Source organism: Odocoileus virginianus, chromosome 4 (assembly GCF_023699985.2).
Source record: "Odocoileus virginianus isolate 20LAN1187 ecotype Illinois chromosome 4, Ovbor_1.2, whole genome shotgun sequence".
In the NCBI taxonomy this organism is placed as follows: Eukaryota; Metazoa; Chordata; class Mammalia; order Artiodactyla; family Cervidae; genus Odocoileus; species Odocoileus virginianus.
The window spans coordinates 63,875,527-63,891,218 of NC_069677.1; the positions used below are offsets into that span (position 1 = coordinate 63,875,527).

The following is a 15,692-nucleotide window of genomic DNA, read 5'->3' on the forward strand; positions in this document are numbered from 1 at the left end:
GCTTAAGTCTCCTGCCTCTGGATTTCAGTTTTATTCTTCCAGTAGTCTCAAGACCTCTCCAACTATACAGCACTGATAATAAAACTTCTATGTTCATGGTGAAAAGATTCTCCACCGTGAGGGACACCCAAAGAGGTTCACAGAGTTACATGAAAAGGAGGAGAGGGAGGAAGGAGATAGAGATGAGCAGGAGGAGAAAAAGGGGGACTCAAGAGGAGAGAGACAGATCTACGCAGTTATCTGTTCCCAGAGTGTTCTCTGTAGCCCAGACACCCACAAAGATTCACAAAATTTGATTGGGAAGAGAAGGGGAAAGGAGGAAATCGAGGTGTTCTGAGGTAGAAAACAGAGAGTCAAAAGTGGGAGAGAGTAATCAACACACTCTTGAATAGAAATAGGAACTGAATACTGGATTCTTAAATGTCCAAAATTTATATCACATACTGAAAAACAAAGATTAAAAATCTAGCATAGAGGTTAGACTCTTTGAAATACAATATCTAATAACAAAAACAAAAACACAAAAAAATTTAGAAATATATATGAAGTTTGGTTTAAAAAGAGGGCTTCTCTCTTTTTCTTTTTTTGCAAGGTTATAGTGAAATGAAAATGAAAATTAAGGGACAATAGAGGAGTATTAGAGGACTTTAAAAGGAAATAAGAGAAAAACAAGAAAAAGAAAAAAAAGAAAAAAAAAAAGAAAAAAAATTTTGTCCCTAATTAAAAAATCATAAAAATATATGAAAATGAAAGTTAAGGAGTAATGGGGGAGTAATAGGGAATTTTAAAAGAAAATAAAAAAGAAAAAATTTTAAAAAGGAAAGAAAAATTAAAAAAAAAAAAATATATATATATATATATATATCTAGGAATTTCTCTGGAGCTGTTACAGTCATTGTGGGTTCAGTTCAATTTCAGATAGCTCCTCTTTCCAGCTTACACTTCTCGATATCTGTAGGCCCCTTCCGGTGTAGTTGGTGTTACCTTCAGGGATTTTAATCTGTTGCACCGGTCCTTTCTGAAGCGGTTCCCTTTGTTTATTTGGCTTCTGTTTGCCATCTCTTCGGTGTCTAATTTCCACCCTGACACAGGTGGGCGGAGGTTCTCTTATTTAGGTTCGCTAGTTCGGTCCTGCTACGGGGAGGGAGGGGCACTGCAGACAGATATCGCTGTGTGTGGGTAACACTCACCGTGTTCCGGCCACACTGGGTTTGCCCCTGCTCACAGGTGTCTGTGCTTTCCCTATCTACGCTGCTCAGGCTCCCAGCTGCTCTATAGGGAGCATGCCCCGCATTGCATGCAGTTCCAGTTTTTGGGTACTCCACAAAAACACGTACTCGGTTGCGCCTGCATTTTGTGCCTTCCCCTGCCTGAGTGGCTCAGGCAGCCAGGAGGTGGATGGGCACACTCTCCCCGGGTCCGGCGCGCCCTTTCCCCTCCACGGCCCCAGCCTCAATTTCTGCGCGCCACGGTCGGGTGCCAGCGGCTTGTGTTTGTTCTCAGGAGCTGGCCTCTAGCCAAGACCCTCCCGGCGGCGGATGTCAACCATCCAGAATCTCAGGGAGTCTTTGGATAGAAACTGGAGGCCTGTCTGCAGTGTGGAAGAGGATGCCTTCTCTGAGGCTGAGTTTGCCCCTTTCCCCTACCCCCTGCCTCCTACCTCCGGCGGGAATGGGCCGGTCCGCTGCAGGTTAGCTCTTCTCTGGAGTTTCTCAGTCCCTTTGTTTTGCGAACGTCCGGCAGTGTGTTCCGGCAGGTTAATTTTCTCTCTTGCTATCCCACAGTTTAAAAAAGCTCCCTCCGATTGCTCTCAGGGCCTTCGGGCCCGGTCCTTACCCTAAGCAATGCCACCCGCTCCTCTCCGTTCTGCCCCCACTTGCTGGTGGCGGATGCGGGCATCTGTGGTATTTTTCTGCTGGGAGTTGCTTTTAGGCACGTAATCTGTGGGCCTTATTTAATTTTTCCTCCCAGTTAGGTTGCCCTCCAAGATTCGAAAACTTCCCCCAGACCCGCCAGTGCGAGGTTTCCTGGTAATTGGAAGCTTCCTCTATTAAGACTCCCTTCCTGGGGACGGGTCTCCGTCCCTAGCTCTTTTGTCTCTCTTTTTATCTTTTATATTTTGTCCTACCTCCTTTCGAAGACAATGGGTTGCTTTTCTGGGCGCCTGATGTCCTCTGCTAGCGATCAGAAGTTGTTTTGTGAAATTTGCTCAGCGTTCAATTGTCCTTTCAATGAATTTGTAGGGGAGAAAGTGGTCTCCCCATCCTATTCCTCCGCCATCTTCTAGCTGATTCTCTTATCTTACCTTCTGCAGTTATTGTTGGCCTCAGTTTCTGACCACTCCTTCCTTGTTCTGCCATTAGTATTTGTGTATCCCTACTGCAGTGATGTTTAACCTTTTTGAGGTCATGGTCTAAATGGAGAAGATGTATGAAAGTTAAGGACTCTCCTTCCAGAAAAGTGCAGGCATGCATTTATGTGGCTTCACAGCCATCCCTGGACTCCTTTGATCATTAATTCCCTGGCTGCCTTGATTGTTGTTTATATTCACTGTGGCTTGCTCACCTGGTTCTAACTTGAAGCATTGCACTGACCTGTTTCCACCCCAATCCTCAACCGAGTCTTCCAGCCTACATTTCCCCCAGCTTCTGAGCTTTTGTCTACTTGAAGTGAAAGTAAAAGTGTACGTTGCTCAGTCATGTCTGACTCTTTGCGACCCCATGGACTGTAGCCTGCCAGGTTCCTCTGTCCATGGAATTCTCCAGGCAAGAATACTGGGGTGGGTTGCCATTTCCTTGTCCAGGGGATCTTCCCAACCCAGCAATCAAACACAAGTCTCCCGCACTGCAGGCAGATTCTTCACTGTCTGAGCCACCAGGGAAACCCCAATTGTCTTCTGACATGTGCAAAAACCATCTTCTTCAATCTTCAGACTGTTTCAGGGCCCAAGGTCCTAGCCGTAGTAGGAGCTTCACAGCTGATCAATGACCTTGGTAAATGAAGTGTTCATCTTGGTTCTTGGCATCTGACTCCAAGTCTTAGTAACTACCTTTATTACATGGGTGGGATAGACCTATTAATTCCTGAGTTAGGAATCTTTCAATTTGTAGAAGTTGTATTGGCTTGAGATTCAAATATACTGTAAAGTCTACATTCTTGTCCCAAAGCTGTGTCCTGAAGATGCAGTATCAGAGATGACTCTACTGTGGAACATTGCATTCTGCAATATATACTTTATAGCAACTGCTACACACATAAAATGTAATTTAAAGGCATTATGTGAAAGGAAAACCCTCTTTGGTAAGATTTATTGGTCCGCAGCTCCCATGCCTCAAACACAAAATCAAAATCTGTAGAGGAGAGGCAACTGCTTTGATAAAATGCCTTAGTTTAAGAGGATAACTGTGTGCTTTGCCCCCAAAGATAAACTTGTGCTCAAGTAAAATTATCTGCAACTCTAAAAAGATGGATGCAGATTCTCAATTAAGTTGTGATTTGGGATGCAGATGTTCACTTAATTGCTAATAAATAGAAGAACAGGAGAAGGATCTGGGGATATGATTTGATCAGTGCAAATATTTTCTAGGAGTTGGCTTGTCACCAGGTGAAACTCCATCAGACTCTCTCAGAAAGCTCTTTATAATCTGAGTGAGTTTTGTTTAACAAAGGAATGAAAGGTGCCCAGATTAGGAAAGCTTTTCATAGGACCTTATCTATGAAAAGTCCTTTGACCCAACCAGAGGCAGCTAGCATTTCATTGAACCCCTCATCTCTGTCCTCAGCACACAACATTTATGAAGCACTGCAGGCTCCGATGCAAGCAAGTACCTGTTTTCGAATTCTTTTCATCTCTATGTGGCTTGCAGTGAACTGTGGATTGGTGATTGCCATGAAAGCAAATGCCATAGGTTTCATGACTTTTCCTTGATTGTTGCTGATCAGCAGTTCTCCACAACTTTATTAGATACTTTCTGTTCGTGATTTTTTTTTTTTTTTTTTTGCTTTAGATATAGCAGTGAGGCAAAGAATCTACCTTCAGTATAGGAAACACAGGTTCAACCCCTGGATTGGGAAGATCTCCTGGAGGAGGAAATGGCAACCCACTCAGTTATTCTTGCCTGGAAAATTCCATGGACAGAGGAGCCTGGTGGGCTATAGTCCATGGGTCACAAAGAGTCGGACACGACTGAGTGACTATCAGACTACGCAATGAGATTTCTGTGGTATGTCTACCTTGGTGTCCCCTACTCCAGCAAGGTTACTAGAAGCTCAGCTCTGCTGGATTTGCAAGACAACCATGGATCTTTTGGTCTTAACTATTGTTAGCAATTTACATGTATCTCCTTCTCTGATACTATCCCAGAAATCTTCAGCTTTACAGGCCTCATTAAGAAAAAGATGAATTCAGCATTTGATCTAACTCTAAATGTATTACTCATTCCACCTCAAAAGATTCTTGAAATGTTCTGACACATTAATTGGAATTCTAAATGCCCTATATTTTTAGAAATAAAGTTCAGTTTTTATTGACTTCTTTTGAGAAAACGGTGAAAAAACAGTGTAATCACTCTAACAATAATATTAATACAAATAACAGTAACAACAGTTAACAGCTATCATTTATGGAGTGCTTCCTATGTTCCAAGTAGAAGCACTGTACATATATTAACCCAATGAATCTCCACTCTGTGAAGGAGGTACAATTGTTATCACCACTTGTTAGATGAAGACACTGTAACACAGATAATTACTATAAAGAGACAGTAGTCGCACAGGGTGAACAACTGTAGGAGATGATGTGAAACTTGAGCTGGTGCTGGCATGGACACCAAAAGACACAAAGTGTATGTAGTTTCATAACAAGCTCATTTCCGTATGCAGAAGAGGCCTCCATGAAGAATTCCTGGCCTATAAGTAGCATTGGCAGTCAGCAAACCACTCATATCAAAATGATCATGTTCATGAATGCAATTTTTTATTACAAATTAGCACCATGCCATGTGTGCCTGCATGCTCAGTCGTGTCCTACTCTTTGCGACCCCATGGACAGTAGCCCACCATGCTCCTCTGTCCATGAATTTTCCAGGCAAGAATACTGGAGTGGGTTGCCATATCCTTCTCCAGGGGATTTTGCCGACCCCAGGATCAAACCTGTGTGTCTTGCATCTTCTGCATTGGCAGGTGGGCTCTTTACCAACTGAGCCACTAGGGAAGCACTAGAAGTCCTAAAATCTTCGAAGAGTAGTCCTTGCCTCCATCCTATGCAGGTGAAATGTTTGTTGAGTTATTTATCTGTGCACACACTCAGGCAATGAATCCAAGTGCTCCCACTTTCCATTGTATTGTAAATGGGCTTTCACTAGTGACACCTGAGTTGAGTGCCTACCATTCCAGTAAGAGTTACTTGGGGCAAATAATTTACCATCCCTGAGTTTGTTTATGTCCAAAATGCAAATACATGCTTCATTAGATTGTTAGAAGGATTAAATGAGGTGAAATATACAGTTACTTAATTTCTCTAAGGGGCTTCCCTGTAGCTCAGTTAGTAAAAAATCTGCCTATAATGCAGGAGACCCAGATTCAATCCCTGGGTTGGGAAGATCCCCTGGAGAAGGTCATGGCAAACCACTCCAGTATTCTTGCCTGGAAAATCCTATGGACAGAGGAGCCTGGCAGGCTACAGTCCATGGGGTCACAAGAGTCAGACATGATTTAGTGACTAAACCACCATCACAATTTCTCTAAGTCATGGTTTCCTCATCTATAAAATGCAAATCACAATAGCACCAACTTCAGGGGGGTCACAGTGAGTATTAAATGAGATAATTAAAATGTTTAACCTAACACTTGACATGTAGTGAACACTCCATAGTGAAAAAAAAAAAAATAGAGGGAATAATAAGCATTTTGAGTGCTCAGTCAATGTTGGAACACTTGACCCCCTTCTCCATTTCAGCCTTGGGGATTAATATTAGGTCTTTCCTGTGCATATTAATGATTATATTTTAATTTTAGCTAGCTTTCCATCTTTAGTGACTATTAACCTACTTTTCCATCTTTTTCTATCTATTATGACTAAAAGTTTCACACATCACAGTACTCTTTGGAGCTAAGATTTCATTAGTGAGGATTAAAGCAACTGAAAGTTGGAGAACGGGTTGAAGTTCACATCAGATCATGAGAATTAGTCCCTCTCTCTCTCTCTCTCTTTTAAATAGGCTCACAGTAGTGGGATTCAAATTCTTGTTTCTGCTTTAGTAAAGGAAGAGGAAAATGAAATGAGGAGAGTATTTGCAAGTGACTTTTATCTTTAAGACTATCTCAAATTCACTTTCCTCCCAATATTAGGTATAAGAAAAAATTTCTCAAAGCCTGCAGACTAATTCAATTCTGACAAGACTTTTCAGGCTAAATTGCAAAGTAATTTAAGATCTCCTTTCAAAGAAAATGCACATATAATTCATAACAAACCTCCTTTAACTCTTCTTCCCTTTTAACCAATTTTAAGCTCAGAGCTCTCTTTGTTACTTTAGAGTTGGAACTTAATGGACCAGAGCCACTTAGGAATCTGTCAAAGACTTTATTCCCTGCTGAAATTTGTAACTGTTCTTGATGTCATGATCAACCTGGCTTTAACCTAAATCATGGGTGCCTTCCTTGCATCTCCACTGAAGTACTGCCCCTTGCTTGCTGAATGCTCAGACATTTCCAGTGGCAGGATCTGGGTAGCACAGAAAACCAAGTTCCCTATCCCTCACCCGAGAGTTCTGGAAAATGCTGAAAATAGAGAGTCAGTGATTCTGGGGGCAGGAGGTTCTTCAAGGCCATGTTATCCAACTGTCTAGTGCATGAATATTCTCCATAGCACCCTGACAGGTAATGCTTTCATTCTGTGTTCAAGCATCTCCAGTGACAGAGAACTTGCCTTTTAAAGATCCCATTTCATGTTCCATCAGATTTAAGAGTTAGGAAATTTCTGAAATAGAATATAAAGCTGAAATCCTTCTCCCTCTGATGTTTTACTTGTGGACTTTATCTTTCCTTCTGGAAACATAAAGAATGAGGCCAGCTCACTATACCTGTTTCTGCTAAATTCATCTATCATTTAAACTCTCTTCCTTCCTTACATCTTATTCCCCACCATCCTACTCTTTCTCCTGTGACCTGCTGTGGTTTTTCAGGTTTCATTCAGATGGTGGTTTCCAGTCCACTGAAGAAAGGCCTGGTCTGCTGCAGCCGTGGGAGAGTACAACGAGGTCATGCCAACTCTTGTCCAGCTTCCTCTACTCTTACTAACGCCCCTTCACCTGGAATGTTCTATACCATGCTCCCCTACCCTGAACCCTCCATTAGATGCCCTTTCACCATTAGAGGAAAATTTAAGTCCTAACAATGTCCTGGAAGCTTCTACAAGACCTGGCCCCAGCCCCATCTCCAGCCTGCCTCCTACCACCCTCCTCTTGCCCATTTCCCTCTAGCCACACTGCCTCTGCTTCACAGACTAGAAAACCCTCTCCGTTGTTTTCATATAAGACTCCATTCAGTAACATTTTTCAGGAAAGACTTTCCTGACCGCCCTAACAAAAACAGCACCCTCATCACTGTCTCTTCCATGCCCTCATGCTGCTGCTTTCTCTTTTCTGTCTCTGTCCTTAAATCCAATATCTATTTGCATAACTATTTATTATGTTGTTTTCTTCCCTTGAATGTCAGGAACATGAGGTTAGAAGCTTTGCTGTGTTTCCTGCTGTATCTTTAGTGTCTAGAACAAAGTCTGCACGTAGTAGGTGCTCAAGGAATATTTGTTGGTGGGAGGAATCTGCTAATTCGGTCTGACATTGTATTATTCTAAGGGCAGTCATGATATACTAACTCATACTGCCCACAGAATTCCATTTGTCTTTTTTTCTGTTGTGCCAGATATCAAAATGGTAGTTGTCAAGAATTTGGAAAATCACTCTTTGGAGTGAATTTGGATTCTTAGGCAGCAGTCATTAACCAAACAATCCCTTTGAAGCTGAAAGAGTTAATTAATGTGCCTCCCCAAACACAGCTCTTTGCCTGTAGGCTCTTTAGCCCTGGGGAAAGTAAAACCCTAGTTCTAACTCAAGCTCAGCACACCTCTGGCCAGAACCTCTTATTATTAAAAGGCAGCTCTTCTAACCTCCCAGGGTGCCTGGAATGCCCCCAATTCCTGAAGTCATTATGTTTTACAGCAGGTTCTCTTGACAGAGTTTCAGTGGCCTTTGGCAGAACATAAGCCAGAATAATGGGCAAGCAGATGCCAGGATGAATTCCTATGTGTACACACAATTCTTGGCCCCATAAAAATCAATTCCTTATTCATAATTAAGCAACTTCTTGAGAAAGGGCAGGTTGGTACAGTTATTAGAAGATAAATAATAGATAAGGATCCACTTGTTTCTTTTTAGGGGGGAGATAAAAATTTTAAACACAAAATAGCACTGTAATTAGTTTTTCTTCTACTTTGTTTCTTACCTGTGACACTCAAGACCAACCAAACAGCAGTTTTTACAAATTTCCATCACCCTTCTGTATTGTATTTCTCCTTAAAATGTATCCTTCAGAGCATAATAACAAGGCAACTCTAGATAGCTGGGGAGAAAGGAAACTAGAAGCACCCAGAATAAATGTCACAAAATGTGTCAGCCCATGGGCTTTTTCCTGTTTTCCAAAGTGGGTGTAGGGAGCAGAACTGAAAACAAAAGTAGCTAAATGCATCCATACTAAAAGGAGCAGCAGGGCTCCCCAGCAGTAAGAAACACATACTTCTCAACAGGCTTCACTGGCAAAAGAATTGGCCTTGTTTCCTCCAATTCCTACCCCATCTTCTTGGTCTCAAATAACTGTATGAAAGGGGGCCTCCTTGGAGAGAGGGCAGTGTTTGAGGTGTGAAGCTGTTAGCCCTCCCCATGAGGGAGCTTCCTCTCCCCTAAGTCAAGTGGAAGGAACCCCATTAGAATCACAAACAGACAAGGGCTGCCTGCAAGAGGAAGGCTTCCAGCTTATCCCCAGCGGAGGAAGCTGCAGAGAGTCTGAGGCCCTCTCAAAACAGAGCAGGGAAGGGAGTTTTTGGGTGTGGCTTCTTGGAGTGGGGATGCAGAACTGGCCTACAGACTGCTGAAGGAATCAGCTGGAACCCTCTGTGTCAGTATGGCCCCCTGGTTTGGTATGTCCGGGGAGTGGGCAAGGTGAGCCCACCCAGAGCAGTGGTCCATGGTCCATGGAGGGAGTTCAGTGCTGCCCCAAATAAGAGGACTAGAGATCAAGAGAAAGGTGAGAGCCACTGATCGGCCCAAGTGGCCCCTAATCCAAGCCATAGAAAACGGCTGGGGCTATGTATAGCTGGCAGGGCAGAAGGAAAATTGAGTGACCCCTGGGGGGGGGGGGGGTGTTGGGGATGGATTCTTAATAAAATGGAGGTGTCACCATGAGAACAGGGACCTCCAAGAAAGGGACCAACCAGGAACAAGAGTGAGATCAGGGACCCTGTCCATGGTGGCCAAGCAGAAGGTGGACAGCTTGGATCCTGTCCTTCCTCCATGTCTCTGACACCAGGGGGCGCTAGTGCCCAAGAGGGAGTAAAGGGACACCTCTGTCTCCTCCCTTTCAAATCATCCTGCTCTCTGCTTTAGAATATTCTGCAGGGAGAAGAATCTTGCTTTGAAGATTTAGGTTTTAAGCTAGACAGCACTAAGTTTTGATAACTGAAAGGAATTGAATAATGGAATTTGACCAAAACATCATTAATAGAACTATATTTCCAGCACAAAGAAGGATTCAATATAGTACAACTAGAAGCCATAATTAGGGGGAAAAAAAATCCTATATATCATCCTATAATCAAGAACTCTGTAATAAACTTGGGCCAGTGGTTTAAATATTTTCTGTTAGGGATTAAAGATTTGGCAGAGAAAATGGAAGTGCATTTGGTACATCTTTGGCTGTGGTACATCTTCCCATTTTTTTTCTTGATGACATTCATAGAAATTCTAAAAGGAATGCAATCTATTTGCTTAAAACTTTCCTTGTAAAATTTTAAAGTGGCATTGATTCATGTTAACAGGAGATGTGAGACTGAACTGGGAGACACAGAAGTAGATTGTTCCAACCAGGCACTCAGGACAGTGAGTGGATTGTAGGAGCTGGGAGGACCAATCATAGGGAGAGCATCTTTAGGAAAGAACAGCTGCCCAGGAGCTTGAGGTTTTGAGTAATGTTGGTGAGTAATTATGAGGAAAATAATTTAGCAGTACCAGTAAAGAGTAACAGGAGGGGGTGGTGATGGAGACTAGGTGGTCTTGAAAAGATTGTAAGAATCAGGAGAGATGACTCAGTAGGGTCCAGAGTGGGGAGATGCACAGCATTTTGGAAGGGGTCATTGGCAGCAGGGATGGTGGTTCCATTTACAGACTCCTTTTCATACATGATCTCATCATCACTCTCAGGAGAACTTCAACACTTTCTCCCCTGCTTCCTCTTCTTCTTTCTTCTCCTCCCCACCTCTTTCTCTGTCTTCCTCATCACTGGTATTTATTGAGAACATGCACCACATTCCATTATATACAAAACAATTTGTAAGATCAAATGATACCTGATACCCAGAGATTCTAGACCAGGGACTAGTCAGTGTGAGACAGTTAATGACATCTCAGTTCTAATTTATTTGAGGTAGTACTGATTGGACATCTAGTTTGGGATACTTCTTTTAGAACTAAACCAATCTCTCAGTTCAATAGAAAGAGACAGAGGGAAAGAACAGACAATGAAGAAGGACAAGAAGAAGCTGAAGGAGGAAAAGGAGGAAGAGGATTCAGGGCAAGAAGAAAACAAAGTAGAAGAAGGAGGAGGAGGGGTTATTTGAAGAAGGATGATTTACTTAAGAAATGCTTATCTAGTTTTGACTTTGTGCCCATTTCAAATGCTTTGTAAACATTAATTGATTGAATTCTCATAGCAACCTTATGTGATAGGTATATTTATTATTACTATCATTTTATTATCATTTTTAACCATCATCATAGGAAACTGAAGGGCATATAGTTTAAGTAATTTGGTCAAGGTCACACAGCCAGTAAGTGGCAGAGTTGAGATTTGCACCCAGATCTCAGATTCAGGTACTATGCTCTTAACACTACCTAAGCTGCCAGGGCCCTGGAGGAACTTCGGAAAGATGAAAAGATGGGTTGTTGAGAACACTGGAGTTTCAGTCATGTCTGTGAACCTTAAATGATACAGTGAGCACTGTGATCCTTATTCATGTTGCTCTCTTCAAAGGAATGTAGGCTATTTCATCCATTTCAAAATTTTTGAATAAAAGATATGCACATTTATTTCTAAGACTGGATGCAATACACGACCATCAAACTAGTTTTTGCTGAATAATCTGTTCCTGAACAGAATGAATCAATAACCTGGTCTTATTTCCAATTTATAAGATGAATATTTAAGCACAACTGTGTAGTTCTGGTCACATTATTTTCAAGGATATTGGTTCTATCCAACTCAAATATTCTTTTTTAGAAATCTGCAGATCACAGATCTACCTTCACCAGATTATGCTATAAACAGCACATCTTCAGAGTGGTGTCCCATAGAGCAAGCACCACAAAGTCCAGTTCTTCCCCACCTCTTCTCAGTCTGGTACTTGCATCCACTAATGGTTCAAACAGCTCCCTTGGTGCACGGGAGGAGGGATTTACTTTTTAAGTCCAAAGTGCTGAAACCAGCAGTAGGGCTGGCCGGAACGTGATTGTCCTTCCTTTGTCAGGCTGAAGTTGGAAAACTACACATGCTACCCAAACCCTTGGTTGTTTCTGAAAACACCCTCTGTAGCTGATGCTCCATAATCTATAGGCTTTGTGTTGCAGCTAAACATAGAGCTCAGAAAGATGCCTCCTTTGCCAGGGCGTCGAGCCTGGAGGAATAATTTCCTAAAATCCTGGCAGTCATAAAATATTCAACATCCCTGGGCTGCAAGGCCCCTTCTTTCTTGGCCCCATCCCTCACCAGAAGCCAGAGGGCTTTGCCGGCAGAATGTCCCCGGTGAAACATGGGGAGGTGTGACTCAAGGTCGGTGTCCTGGCCTGTCCTTGTCCTGGAGCACATTGTCGTCCAGGCTGCTGAGGATGCTCCTTTCCTCCTTCTCCATGGAGCTAAGAGCTCCACACAAAACCCACTAGCGTCACTTCTATGGCCATTTCCTCCTGAGGCCTGGTTCAGTCTCTGAATTGTGCTCTCTGTCATTGTGAGCCTGTGGAAGTTCTTAGCACAGCACTCAATGAATGGCGCTATAACCTATAAGATAAATATATAGGAGTTCTTTGGGGTTTTTTTCATCTTATTTATTTATTTATTTATTTTTTGGTCTTGTAGCATGTGGGATCTTAGTTCCCTGACCAGAGATTGAACCTGTGCCTCCTGCAGTGGAAGTGCAGAATCCTACCCACTGGATACCCTAGGGAAGTCTATATATATGTTTAAATATACCTCATATCCTCGCACATTTCTGGAGTATAAGTACTACTATGTCCATTTTATAGACTTTGAAACAGAACCTGAGTGATGAAGTAACTCACCCAAGGCCATACAGCCAAGAAGGATCAGATCTTTGAAGCTCAAGTTAAGAATCTCAAGTGTCCCCTTCAGGCTTGAATTGATGACCTTAAAAGTAACCACAGTTCAGTTCAGTACAGTCGCTAAGTTGTGTCTGACTCTTTGCAACCCCATGAACCACAGCACACCAGGCCTCCCTGTCCATCACCAACTCCCGGAGCCCACCCAAACCCATGTCCATCAAGTCGGTGATGCCATCCAACCATCTCATCCTCTGTTGTCCCCTTCTCCTCCTGCCCTCAATCTTTCCCAGCATCAGGGTCTTCTCAAATGAGTCAGCTCTTCGCATCAGGTGGCCAAAGTATTGGAGTTTCAGCTTCAACATTAGTCCTTCCAATGAACACCGAGGACTGATCTCCTTTAGGATGGACTGGCTGGATCTCCTTGAAGTCCAAGGGACTCTCAAGAGTCCTCTCCAACACCACAGTTCAAAAGCATCAATTCTTCGGTGCTCAGCTATCTTTATAGTCCAACTCTCACATTCATACATGACCACTGGAAAAACCATAGCCTTGACTAGACAGACCTTTATTGGTAAAGTAATGTCTCTGCTTTTTAATATGCTGTCTAGGTTGGTCATAACTTTCCTTCCAAGGAGTAAGCGTCTTTTTTAAGTTCATGGCTGCAATCACCATCTGCAGTGATTTTGGAGCCTGGAAAAATGAAGTCAGCCACTGTTTCCACTGTTTCCCCATTTACTTGCCATGAAGTGATGGGACCAGATGCCATGATCTTAGCTTTCTGAATGTTGAGCTTTAAGCCAACTTTTTCACTTCTCTTTCACTTTCATCAAGAGGCTCTTTAGTTCTTCTTCACTTTCTGCCATAAGGGTGATGCCATCTGCATATCTGAGATTATTGATATTTCTCAACAGGACAACATATTGTTGCTGTTCAGTCGCTCAGTCATGTCCGACTCTTTGCAACCCATGGACTGCAGCATGCCAGGTTTCCCTGTTCATCACTATTTTCATTATATCTACCTATCACCAATGCCTAATAAAAATCTGTAGATGATTTATTTTAAAGATGACTTGTTTTGGCAAGACTCCTTCCTTCCTGCATTTCTTCCTTTTTCCCCTCTGACTTCCAGTCAACCTGCCCTCATTTCCTCAGACTTTATATAGTCTGCCATGGGCCAGGCACCAGGCTATGTCCTGGGCATACAAAGAAGAACAAGACCGAGGCCAGACACCACAAAGTTTAAGTGCTGGAGCAGAAGCCAGACATGAAAGCAGGTTACCAGGATACGCCCTGTCTTTTGCTTGCTTGTAGAACAGGAGAGAGGGTGCTGTTGCCCCACACAACACACAACATGTTCTGCACTCTGCCTGCATTTGTGAGGGCACTGCTTGTGTTCCATCCAGGCATGAAATGTAAGGTTCTGGTACCTGAACTCCAATTGCCCTTACATCACAGCCACACTCACTCAACTATGCTGATGTAGGTTTAGGTTTTCCTCCTAATAAATCACTTTTTCAAGGTAGAAATAAGAAATCTACATTTGGAACTTAGTGACTATAGATCTTTATTTCCCTGACTCTTAGTTTCTGTATTTTATTTTTAAAAAGGCAAAGGGAGGAAAGATAAACATATGCGCCCTAATTACCTGGCAAAGATGTTATCAGATCAAGCACAGTTATAAGGCAGGCATAAGAGGACTAAGCATGATGTAAATGTGAAGGCTTTTTGTATATTCTTAACATGGGGTTTAAAGTTTTGAGTGATGCCATCTACCTGCCTTTATCCCCCGCCAGTGCTCAAACACATGCTCCCAGTCTCCTGCCATAATTCTATGCTTCTACCTTTGTTGTTGTTTAGTCACTTTTTGTTTCTTTTGCAACCCCATGTACTGTGTAGCCCACCAGGCTCCTCTGTCCATGTGATTTCCCAGGCAAGAATACTGGTCTGGCCTGTCATTTCCTCCTCCAGGGGATCTTCCAGACCCAGGGATTGAACCTGCATCTCCTGTATTGATGGGCAGATTCTTTACCATCTGAGCCACCTGGGATTCTACCTTTAAGCACCCTCAATTCTCTGACTCCTTGCCTTTGCTACCACTCCAGTGGGAATGGCACTGGGAATGGCAACCCACTCCAATATTCTTGCCTGGGAAATTCCATGCACAGAGCAGTATGGCAGGCTATAATCCATGGGGTTGCAAAAGTCAGACACGACTGAGCAACTAACACTTCAGTTTTGCATTTGAATAAAAATGAGTTAGTTTAAAAACAAACATTACATAAATAATTATACAGAATATGGCCAAAAGATGTGATGATGCTACTTCAAGCTGGGGAAACATCAGGACAGAGAAAACACTTCTGGAGAGTGTGAAGGTGAAGATGGGGGTGAAGAGATGCTTGTTCTAAGGATAAGATTTGCTGGGAGCAACCTTAGGAATTAACATAATTATTTACAAAAGAGTGTGGCTGTGCAAAAACCTGTGTTTCAAAGGCAGACTGCAACTGAAATGTTTTCTTGTCACTATCATTTTTTCATTGAAATGAAGAAATATGTTCATATCAACTCACACACACACAGCTGTGGACACTGAATTTCAGAATGGCCATGGATTTACACCCTTTCCCAGGACTGTCAGCCACAAAGGACCCAAATGTGGGTTTTCATTTCCTTTTTTCCTGCAAAGCACAACACTTTACAAAAAGAAAAACACTTCAAAGGCAATCCCTTTCTCGCATACATTTCAGGGCTCCATTTGGGATCCACATTTATCTTCCTTATCCAATTACGTGATCAAAGCAGAAGTGTTTGGCCTACTTTGGGGGTTTAAAGACATCCAGGGAAAAACTAGAAACATTTTAAACTACCTTTTTTATGCCACACATTTTCCTGGAGGAGAATTGGAATCCACTCTCCCTGCTCTCTCTTAACTCTCTTAGTCTCCAGACACAAAAAGTCAGGTCAGAGAGTTAAAATACTTTAATCATCCAAGCCATAAAAGATTCAGTTATATCTCTGTAAACACCTATCTACTCTCAAGTCAGTGTGGCTGGTATCCTGTTTGCTGTCTACAGGGCTACAAAGTTCTTTCCA

The 15,692-nt window shown here is 42.6% G+C and overlaps 1 protein-coding gene across 1 annotated transcript in view; it reads left to right on the plus strand.

Annotated features, from left to right (window-relative positions):
- Positions 1-15,692, plus strand: part of SLC9A9 (solute carrier family 9 member A9) — a 639,391-nt gene that overhangs the window by 292,984 nt on the left and 330,715 nt on the right. The gene's annotated exons all lie outside the window — the stretch shown is intronic.